General features: G+C 47.4%; 1 long non-coding RNA gene and 1 pseudogene across 1 annotated transcript; both read left to right on the top strand.

Moving 5' to 3' along the window:
- Positions 1 to 6,443: 6,443 nt before the first annotated feature.
- On the top strand, positions 6,444 to 11,318 carry LOC123184617 (uncharacterized). Its single transcript, XR_006493000.1, has 3 exons — positions 6,444 to 6,687; positions 9,668 to 10,080; positions 10,188 to 11,318. It is a non-coding gene; the product is annotated as an uncharacterized lncRNA (long non-coding RNA).
- On the top strand, positions 6,683 to 8,238 carry LOC123184615 (uncharacterized; annotated as a pseudogene).
- Positions 11,319 to 11,504: the final 186 nt, after the last annotated feature.

Here is an 11,504-nt window from a genome sequence, read left to right as displayed (position 1 = left end):
GGGTGCGGGTCGCCGGCGCCGGCGCGCGCGGGGCTTTGGAGGGGGAGAAGAAGAGCGCAGCGCGAGTGTCGTGTGTGCCGTGTGCGGAAGCGGGCGCCGCAAATACACCGCGCGAGGTACCGCTTCCTAGCGCGCGCCCAACTGCTTATACCGCGCGCGTGGTTATTGCGCGCCCGCTGGAGCCATCCGCCGGGTTGCGCGCGCGCTAAAACAGGGGATTTTACGGCGCGGCGCCTGTTTAGCGCGCCTGTTGGAGATGCTCTAAACAATATAGGAACCATGCACGTTGATGACTCCCTATCCTTCTTTTATCTTCTTCACCATGCAGATTGGAGATGCAAAGCACGTCAACCGGATGGTGAAGCACGCGTCTAGGGAGGTAGCCAACAAACCAGAGACCCCAGAGAGGCAAGGACATGCCCACAGTAGCGCGCACGGCGTGTGCGCCCGGGACGGCCAAGAGACCAGAAGCTGCACCCAGGAGATGGGTGCGCCCTTGGTGGCGGCCGACGGCGCCCTCACACACGCGCCCATGTAGAGGAAGCAGCGGCAGCGATGAGCGGTTCACGGCGGCGGAAGCTTGCCGGCGGCCCGAGACAACGCTGGCCGCGTCTGCAAGGCCGGGAAGTTGCGCCACCGCCACATGGCCGCTTCATGCAGACTTGTCCAAGCTAGCTCCACGGGAATCATCAATCATCATCCGGACGCATCTCATGCATACTCATGGGCATGCACGGAGCTCTTATTCTTAATTCATGGTTTATCTGTATATAAATATATCTCGTTCTCTCCGTCCCTAATCCTTCAGGTGACACGGAGGAAAGCAGCGAGAGGAGACCTCAAGGCCATCGGGAGATTGCACCCGGGAGAAACCGAGCCAAGAGGAGACGGGCCTGCGGTGGCAGCGTCGAGGACGAGATGACGCGTCGGCGGCAGCACGCACGCCGAGCACGGCGACCTCACACAAGCCAACACATGCCCAGTTGAAGATGCTCCCACGGCGGCGGCGGAGAGGAGGTCGCGAGACGCGCCCATGGCGAAGGCATGCTCACCGACCAGCCCACAAACCCTGGTCGTCTGGGATATACGGAGGAGCCCGCACACAGGCCCTAGCACTTTTGGTGCAAAGGCACCCAAGGCGTCCACGTGCGCCACCCATGGTGTCTTCTTCGACCGGCGTCTTCATCCATCTACACCACCACAACGACGTCGAAGCTGCAGACCTGCAGCCCAGCACCATCTACACCACCACCACGACATTGAAGCCGCCCGCTTACAGCCCGGCGCCATCTCCACCCTGCCAATATCAACATGCACCAAAGTTGAGTTCAATGACACATGGCGCCCAAGAGCTGAGCAGATGATGTTCATGTACACATGAAGAAGCAGCTTCAATGCGAATAAGGCGTTTCCTAACTGGTTGTGCGCGCAACGCCAATCACAACCGCTGCTCCAACATATGGATCCGGGCCATTTGCATGTGCATGCGGCATGCCCCTCTTCCTTTCTTTTCTTTCCTATAGACTGACACATGCATGGCTATAGTACACCTGCATGCCTAGGTTGTCTTTCCTCTCTTCAAAAACTTTGTTACTTTTAGTTGTCTTTTAACAGTTTAATCAAAATTTGTTTTTCAAACTTTATATATATTTGAACTCCTGACATCAAGTTCTTCAATTTTTGAACATATTTTTTTAACTGGAATTGAAATATGATTTTTTTAGAAGATTATCAGTGTTTTCAGTGAGGAACTTTGCTTGGCATAGTGAAGAACTTCTCATTTTCATTTGCAAAGTGATAAATAAACTGGACCAGGAGCTGAGAAACTTTACAAATAGGTTTTCTGCACTTTATTCGAAATATTAAAGAACTTCTCTAGAAAATGTATCTGGAACCGAAGAACTTTATGAACAACTTGTCTAAACTTTGATGAAATGTTTATGAAACTTTTTTAGAAATATATCAATATTAGACTTGTTTGGTAGAGCTAGCCATGAGAAACTCAAATACATAAACGAATTTAAATTTGCATAGTTTATTTAGAAGTTATGGTGATATATTAACTTTGCTAGCAAATATGGTGAAGTAGCCCACCACCGATGCCTTGTGTACCTTGTGTCAGATTTCTAGTATAGGACCTATTGATGTTGACATGCATGCATGGGACCAGCTGCATGTTGATTTAACGTCTAGGATGGATGGGTGGACTCGCGGCGGCGATGTAGCACGCGCCACAACAAAGCTCAAGATGGCAGCGACGAGGCACACCTGTGAAGACCGCAACAACACGACGAAAGTCCGCCGGTGAGCCAGGCGGAGCCTTCGTCCGTACACGCTGCCACGTACTACCTCAACACAGGCATCCCAAGGTGGCTCCCTATGACACCCCGAGTCGGACACTCGGACTACTTCCACCTGGCGAACATGTACAGTGGTGTACATGTTCAGTGCATCTACAGGTGAGCGGGCGATAGGAATCACGATCAAGATGGACGGATAATCAGAGTTCACCCATGTGCAACCGAAGTAGATGGAGGAGGAGTTGCCCACCGTCTTCACATCTTCATCAACCCCACCACTAGTGCCATCGACATCATCATCGGTCTCGACGGAGAAGCCAACTACACTGACATGCCACCATTCGACTACATCGACACGGCCTCGCAATCTCCATCATCTCTGCATCGGGCGAGGATGCCGTCAACATCGGCGCCACCGAACGTCCATATGATGTCGCCATCTTCTTCCACCTATCGCCTGGCGAGGACGCTGACTGCACCGGCATGTACTCATTCTTCTACACCAACCGTCTGCATTGAGCGGAGGTCGTCCCCATAACTGCGACGCCCCTAGGTCTACATCGACGAGCTCGTATTGTTGTCATATTCAAGTGACGCCACTACGTGGCGACACACAAGTCTACTCCGACTTCTACATCAACACCCTTCCCCAACATCGTCCAAGCTCCGACGAGGCGAAGCCACTTAACCGACATGTCTTCTTCCGATGAGGTTACCCACATCTTGCCGGGCACCGACGAGGCGAAGGCAAGCCACCAGGTTCGACACCGACGAGGCAGACACCACCAGGCCGGGAACCGACGAGGCGAAGGCCGCCCATCTGTCTGAGCTGAGGAGGCCAGACATCTCCATCATCGGACATCGACAAGCCGGAGGGATATGGCCAAACATCTCCGGAGCGACGGGAATACCGCTCCACCACTCTATTCCACAACATCATCACCATCGCCTACGCCGAGCACTTGGAGAAGACAAGACTTGAAGACGACAACCATTGTAGCAGCTTAATCGGAGGTGGTCCGCGACTTTGACTCGCGGACGTAATTAATCGGGAGCCTTCCGAGGCCCCGTGAACCAGAACTTCACAATCGCCCAAGCCATATCGGTCGTGCTAGCAGGCCATGGAGCGCTTATGTAAAGGGATCATGTAATTTGTTTCTCCGATGAGAGATTAATAAAGTACAAGTTTCCCTATGTTTTCTTTGTGTATTTAATACACTGGCACGCCCGCATATTTATTTCCTCTGGCGCGTAGAAAGATAATAACACGATAACCATCGTTGTTTGTTATTATTTTTCGTGTCAAACACTTATGTATAAACTATGCAACTCACGGCCACCCTCGGCTTATGTATAAACCCTGCAACATACGGTAGCACTCGGCTTATACAGACAGTGGCACATGGCCCTTAACACCCGGCTGTCGTCATGTTACTTTATTAAATCGAGAGCCTTATGGAAACACTCGTTTATACATAAGCCAGGTTCAGGCCCGACCCTGATGGGGGGGCAGGGGGGGCGGCCGCCCCGGGCCCCCGGAACAGAGGGGCCCCCCAAGTACGTGCAGTTATGTGATTATAAGCCTGCGTTTAGAGGGGGGGAAAATGAAATGTTGTGTGTGCTGCCGTGTTAGGTCAGGCCGAAATAACAGCTGGTTACCATAGCTGAACGTCCGGGATTCCAGCAATCCACCCTCATCATGCGTGCATGACGCTCATAGATGGCATGTGGATGCCTTTTCGCGTGATTAGTGTGATTGCCTTCTGTTTTCCCTTATCCCTCGATTGCCTCGCGACGCCATCGCCTTGGCTAACCGCATCGACTTTACCCTGCCCACGACATCATCACCTCGCGCCTCGTAGCGCCTACAGCCGATGCAGCCACTATCAACAGGCCAGGCGAACAACATCCAGGAGGCCACAGGGACGCCCAGTGGCAGTCGGCAGTCTCCTGCTGCCGGCGCGGCCATAGCATGAATCCAGCAGAGAAGGTATCCTGCAACCTTAATGATTTCTAGTTTATAGATCACGATTGTTTCTTCATTATTGCAACAGGACATTGATGATCATCAACTAATTGGACGCTGTTAAGTAGTGACATATTATTTGGCTCCATGCAATTTTAGTTTGTGAGTTTGACATTATAACTGGTAAGATTTTATTAATTGACTTAGTATTTTTTGTAGATTCCAGCTAGTTTTCAAATTACCAATTATTTCTTTAAATTTTGGCACCTTATGTCGCCTAGTAAAAGGCATTCATCCTGCAACTAAAATTACCGGGTCAGATTGATAATGATACAGCGGGGAATATAACAAGAAATTACTAAGATATATGCATAGGTAATTTGATATGAGTATTGCTTTTGAATGCAGTTGACATCTCATATATACATACATTGATTATTATTATGTTGTTTATACTAATGAAGGGCCCCGGGTTCTAGGTTCGCCCCGGGCCCCCGAAAACCCAGGACCGGCCCTGGCCAGGTTTTTTTGTCATGGCTCTCGGCTTATACCGTATAAGCCGGTTTACTATAAACCATGTCCTATAAGCCGGGAGTTTTACTCAGCTTATACATAAACTGAGTTTAAATCTGCACAAGCTGAGTGTATTAGGTATATGCCTTTTTTTTTTCTTGTAGTGCCATGCACCCACACGGCCATGCCTGCCCGCTACCTCCCATGTCTTCTTCGGCATCGCCATGTAGGAGAAGCCTCAAATAATCACCATAGTATAGCGTAGGTTTGACGTCTTTGTTCTAGGTTTGGTTGTGGTCGTTGTCGCGTTCGGATACAAAAATCATGCGGTGTTATTTTCAGGTTATGACGGCAAGCTGATGAACCCAATGTCTCGTTGATAAGAGATGTCCAGTCCCACGAGATGGTGTGCTCTTGAAGCTTTCTTCTTTGGATGTCTTAAGTCTGGGATTTATTCTATCTAGTCTATCATCCATCTTGTGCTATAGCATTTTGTGGTAGGCTTCTACTGCCGTATTCAATCGACATTGAACGCACCAGCTTGACAAGCATACCCGTAGGCAAAATAACTCGAGGGTCTTAGGAAGGAGATCAAGATGAAGGAAACACCACCAAAACCTAAGATGTTGCTCTAGTGTTCAATCAACTGTGAAATGGATAATTTGTAGTATCATCGATCAAGATGAAGGAAACACCACCAAACCCGTATTCATATTATTGCGATAATTTGTAGTATCATCGATATGGCTTTCCCCTATTTGATCTTTGTGTTCGTTGGTCATTCTTCTTATATGCGTGAGTAATGCCCATATGTGTGGGAGATGTAGGGGACTCATTTGTGCCTATTTTATATGTGATTGATTATTAAGGGTCCAAACAACATGATCTGAGAGCTACGCAGATAATACATGTTGTTCAGCGACTACCCGCTAGTACTTTGTAGGAGTAAGGGATAGGAAATCCATGATAGTAGTGCTTAGAAGATTAGGGCAAATATTATTCCCTGCAGAACGTGGAGGGTGTTGTGGTTTCATTGTTTTTTCTGATGGTTTTTTCATCGATTTTGTTTATACCGCATTTATGCTTTTTTGTGTGTTCTGATTCGTATTTTTGTCTATTTTTTGTTTCTGTATTTTTATACATTAACTTTTTATAATATGAGATGAGATAACCTTTTTAAAAAAATCAGTAGTTTTAAAAATTGGATTTATTTTTAAAAATTCATTCACATTTCCAAAAGTTGTAAATATTTATTTAAATAATCTCGAGTAATTTTAAATATTCCGTAATGAAGAACTTTTTAAAATTTTGTGTATATTGATTATAAGGAAGATTTTTGTAAATTTATGAATTTACTAAAATTCAATCATTTTAAAATTTTAAACCTTTTCCAAATTCATGAAAAAAGTTATCCATTATTTTCCTTTAGAAAATCTTGAACATTTTCTAAAATTTGGTGAACTTTCTTCATATATATATTTGTTTATTCAAATCTGTCTTTGTAAGAGGAATTTAAATCTGTCAAAAAATAGGCTCAATCCCGGAATGGCCCATGTGTGCGCTCTGTGCTATCCCTCGGAACGGGGCGAGCCGCACTGCCGCGTGCGGAGTTCGTGGAGGCAAAAATCGAGTGGAGACGAACCAAATTTCAGGTGCCTGAATAACAGACGCGCAAAGAAAGGAGGGGAAGCAGAAGGGGCGGAGCGCCGCCGGCCATATCAACATTTCGGCGAGCACGGGCACGGGAGGGGCGGCCAAACCAAGATTTTGGCGACCACGGGAGGGGCGGCGTGTCTCCACTGCCTTCTTTCTAGCCATACGGGCGGCCCGGCAACTCAAGCAGTCCACGGGCGCCTGGAGCACGAGAGCGGCGGCGACGAGTCCGGCGACAACGGCGCGGCAACTCCGGTGAGGCGGTGACCCCTTTTTTCCCCATCTCATTCCCGATTTCACTCTTGATTGGGCCCCCTCCCCCAACCCTAGTTCCATTGTGGCTCTCTTGTGGAGTAGTGCGCTCGTCATGGTGGTTCTGCTCCTTCCGACTCGGGCTCTAGGTACTCTGCCATTGCCTATCTGCAATCCGAACACGGCTGGGAGTCAGCCCCAGGCTCCTTGCCCTTCCGCTTCTTCTTCATAAATAAGAGGAGGGAGGGATTCGAAGCCCTCTCACATCCCCAGGTTAGATCTGGATTCCCATCGTCGCCTCCTCCTTGCCCTTCCGTTTCTCTATAAATTTCTTCTCCTCTACTGGCAACCCTGCTCGTAACCTCCATCAGAATCAAAAATTCACTCTTTAGATCCAGTTAGTGCGGGAAGATCGACCGGCGGAGACATGTCTAAGCGTCAGCACTCGCACCTTGACGTCGACCGCACCGGGAAACGGCCGCGTCGTGCGCCGAAGAAGCACCTCTACCTGGTGCTGGATGATTGGGACACGGGCTGCAGCATCTACAAGGTTGATGCCGACACTTTGCAAGATACCTGCACCAGCGACATGCAGTTTGGGTTCCCTGACCCTCCCGTCCTCCGGTTTCCCGTGCCAGTACGCCATCTTGGCATGAGCTTCACGGCCTTTGGTAACATCATCTTCATCGCCACCAACCCACACTGTCCACAGACTCCCATCCTCGTATATGACACCGAGATAGCGGGAATCACAATCGGGCCAAGCCTACCACGTTCACTGCTTGGTGGCATTGACATCTCTGTGGCCGCCGGTGATACGTTGTGTGCATTGACATCTCGCCATGACGGCGAGCAGCACTCTTTTGAGGCCATGTCATGGGCAGCCACGGGAAGCGATGAGATGTGCGATCCACGGCCAGCCATGGATTGGTCCTGGAAAAGGGTGCCATCGCCACCGCCATTTGCCATGGATGATATAATTTCGTCTTACGCGCTGCACCCGGACGGGCACACCATATTCATGTCTGCACACGACAGTCTTTATCAACATGTTCCAAAGGGTACCTTCTCATTCAACACCAAGCGTTTTGAGTGGAGGTGGCATGGGGAATGGGCTCTGCCTTTCCAAGGGCAAGGCTACTACGACAGCGAGCTAGGCGCATGGATTGGGCTCCGTAAAGACGGGTACATTTGTGCCTGTGAAGTCGCCTCCCGCAGCCGCGAAAGTGATGTGCAGCCATATTGTAAGATTGCGAAGGAGAAGTTGTTCCTCAAAGTCCCGGAGCGGCGGCTGGCAGCAACAAGGGGCCACTCTCGCGTACATGGGCAACAGCAACTTTTGCCTTGTCGATTGTGTGCAGCGCGAGGGAGTGGAGCCTACATGCATCGTCGATTGTTGCGTACTCCATATGAGCACGTTTGGGCTTAAGTATGATCACAGGGGAGAGCTGCAAACCACGCGCCAGACTGCTCTAGCTCTTGTGTAGTGTCTAAGCATATCCTGTCCTTTTCTCCTCTAGTGTTCTGGATGTAAGAAGTGCTTTGCTTGTTTTATGCAAGCCCTGCCGTGTAATCTCGATGTAAGCTGCTGTGATATGTGGCACTACTACGAAGAGAAATAAAAAGAAGTTGGTTCCCTTTTGCAATTTTCTTGAACCTGAGCCCAGAGATGGTCGCATGTTTCAAGAACTAGAAGCGATGTACTTTGCTGCTTGCGATATCACGATTGACAGGGATTAGAAAAGGTGGTGCAACTAAACAAGTGTTTATTCAATTATTTCCTCCAAAGATTAGATAATCCTGTATCTAACTGCCATGATCACTCTTTCGCAAAAAAGAGTCAAAGATCCCCATGTCTTATTTCAGGATTAGTGGCAGGGAAGTGTCTAGTCATCTCTCCTCAGGTATAGTCATCAGAAAATCAATGGAAGGGAAGCAAGATTAATGGCATGGATAGATAGGTAGAATAAACCTTGAACGCAATACCTGTGTTATACATAACTAACATGTTTTCTCAAGATCCTTATGTACTACCTTATATGTTCATGCATAAGGAATTAGTGTTGCAGATCTCTTTTGGATGGGACCCAAGCTTTCCAATATGTTGCAGATCTCTTTTTGGTATAAAGCCCGAAATTGCCAGCGGATGGCCAGTGAGCTAAAAAATGAAAGAATGGGTCATATGCTCTCCTCTTAAAGATAGGACGAACAAAGAACAAAAAGCAGTTAGAAACAGCATAGTGTCGGCTGTCAAGTTGTTTGCATGACATGGCAGATTGATTTAAATGCAGTAACAACTTAACAATGGCCTTGGGCATATGTTATTTCCGAGGAACAGTAGACCAGGAAGCATCCTTTCTTTCAAGTTGCAACCCTTTTAGTGTTTGTTTTTCACCCTCTGGAACAATTCATGCCCCAACTAGGAGACCGATGGTTATAGTTTCACTAGAAATTGTTCTAGTTGTACAATCCAGAAAATGGTGGAGTCAAGATTAAATGATATGCAACTATCGTTGCTTTTGAATTATAGCTACACCGAGATCATATATACTGTATTTAAATATTTGGTTACATGAGATCAAATATTTCTGGGTTTCTGGCAACGGTTTAGGAGAACACTGGTGGTAAGATCCATATTCCTTGAGGTACACAACTATTTCATATATAAAAGTTTAGTATATATTTGTATTTTTGATATGAGAAAATCCTTCTCTTTCTTCCACCCAGTATGATGGAAAATTCTGCAGACTGTTCGTCTTTGGAATGTCTGCAAAACATGATTACTTCATTAGCAAATTGTAGTGTCTACCTCCAACCATCATATTCAACTGTTAGACAGACAAAAGAGATCACCATTATACAGACTTGAAATCAGAGAAACGCCCCAATTTTACAGATTACTAGTGTTGTTGGAAAATATCGTGTTGTTTCATATCCTACGGTCAGGTCGGCTTATCATGTGCTCACTGATGACGCTGACCAGGAAAGAAACCTGAGAGTGGCTTGTGCTGCTTGCTCAACTGACACCAAAGTGGTAAATTACCTGAATGGAAGAAGGTGTGGAAGTTAAAAAGTGCACAGAAAGTTTGCAATTTCTGGTGGAGAGCTCTGCATAATTTCAAGGAGGGGATGGAAGGCTGCTGACGAGCAGGAGATGGAGCAGAGAAGTTCTTCTAGGCAGACTGGCACGCCTTTGGCTCACATTTGAAAAGGGCATGGCAACTCTTTCTCATTTCTACATTGGACTACAGTGCCCAATTCTCTTCACTTACCACGGCTCAGTTTCTCGTGTAGGTTTGGCTCGTGCTCAACTCAACCAGCTGATGGTGCCATTGGATCTGGTAAGGGTAGCACGCAGAGATCAGGCAGCAATTTGAGATGGTTGTTCCATGGCTGGTACAGATCATCCTCTTTCCTTATCTTCTCTTTGATATTCTCATCTTCACGTTTCTGTTTGTTTGCTGGTTTATTTTATTTTGAAAAAATCCGGTGGTCCACGGCAGGTTTGGGCTCAATCATGAAGAGTTGAATACCAATCCTTCCAGTGCGGATTTATTTTTCTGCTGAAGATTACGGCCATGTTGATGGATCATATAGAAGGTTCAGTGTGCAGTTTTTAAATTTGTTCAGCACAAGGGTGCATCCATGCACACACATACATACTCCCTCTGTACCAAGCTTAATGCTCACGGATCTTACATTTTGGTACAGAGGTACCGTTGCTCATATGAATTACATTTCTAGTTTTTATGGTTGCTCCGTCAGAATACTAATTCCCGTTTTTCATCTAAAATCAGGTGACTGAAGGTCAGAGGTCAGTAAGCGAAGCTCTGGGCTCTGGCTCAATGAAGATGGAACATCGATATCTCTCGCTCGCTCAATGTTGAGGGTGCGTATATTGTTGAGAGTACCTTCATCACTGGGAGATCCTCAACATTGCAGGTGCAGATCATGCCCAAGGCTGACGATCCCTTCTCCTGGAGGTGGACTGAGTCCGGGAGTGTTACACGACCAGAACGCTGTACAACGCCCTCTTCTCCAGTATGGTTCAGGCACCCCCACCCCACCCCTCTGGCAGCAAAAGCTACACTGCTATCTGCGGCCAACAGGTGCTGCTCGCTGGACTGCAGATTGCTTGGCTCGCTCGACATGGCCTACAGCACCCTGACCCTGGTGCTTCCTCCTTGTCCGAACAGTCTGACGAGTCTATTGTTCACCTGCCGTACATCATCATCCAAGGGATCAAGGTGTGGTTCAAGGTGCTAATCGTGTTTGGGGTTTAGTCAATCATGCTGCAAGCGCGTGTGGGGTCACGCAGGGCAGGCAGGAAGGTCCCTCAGAACTCAGAATATGTTGTTTGCATATGACAGAAGGAGTCCTTTTCTTGAATTCAGAGACTGGTCTTCACTGACCCAGGCATTGTTCTTCATTCCTACCTTGTCATTCAATCCCTCGGATCCGTCAATCCATCTACTCCCTCCGTCCCATAATGTAACAAGGTTTTGGTTACCGAACGAAATTTTGAGATTTCCCGTGGTTACCGCGTATTTCAGTGCCCCTTGGTAAATCCCCGTACCGAGCAAAAAATACCAAGTTAGTTGATTTTTTTTAATTTAACCGCTCGATGTATAGGAAAGCACGTAGGATCTAAGAAACAATATGACAGTTGGTTATGGCTTATTGGTAGTCATGCGTAGACAACGTTCCATTTGGCTGGTAGCACTTTTATGCCAAATACAAGTTCTTGTTCTATCTATACTATTCTTAAAGAATTTGAATTCAAAATTCAACTATAAATTTCGTTTGAAATATTTTTGGTA

This window comes from Triticum aestivum, chromosome 2A (genome assembly GCF_018294505.1).
Source record: "Triticum aestivum cultivar Chinese Spring chromosome 2A, IWGSC CS RefSeq v2.1, whole genome shotgun sequence".
Classification (NCBI taxonomy): Eukaryota; Viridiplantae; Streptophyta; class Magnoliopsida; order Poales; family Poaceae; genus Triticum; species Triticum aestivum.
This window is presented reverse-complemented; position numbering and strand designations above follow the sequence as displayed.